This window comes from Rhagoletis zephyria, unplaced genomic scaffold (assembly GCF_001687245.7).
Source record: "Rhagoletis zephyria isolate East Lansing unplaced genomic scaffold, Rhagoletis_zephyria_1.1 Rzeph_scaffold_58468, whole genome shotgun sequence".
In the NCBI taxonomy this organism is placed as follows: domain Eukaryota; kingdom Metazoa; phylum Arthropoda; class Insecta; order Diptera; family Tephritidae; genus Rhagoletis; species Rhagoletis zephyria.
In genome coordinates, this window is record NW_016215520.1 from 1 (window position 1) to 213 (window position 213).

The window sequence follows — 213 nt, forward strand, 5'->3', positions numbered from 1 at the left end:
TCCGAGATGTCCTCTTCTTCCTCGAGGCGAAGGACAAGCTGCAGACGGTAACGGAGGTGTCCAAGGAGGAACTTCAGGGTGGGCAGATCTACATTCAGGATGGTGGTGGAGCTGGTGCTGGTGGTTCCGGGAGTTCTCCAGCTGGGGGAAGCAGTGGTGGCAAATCAAAGTCAAAGCACGGAAAGGGAAAGTGATAGTAAATAAACTCCGCAT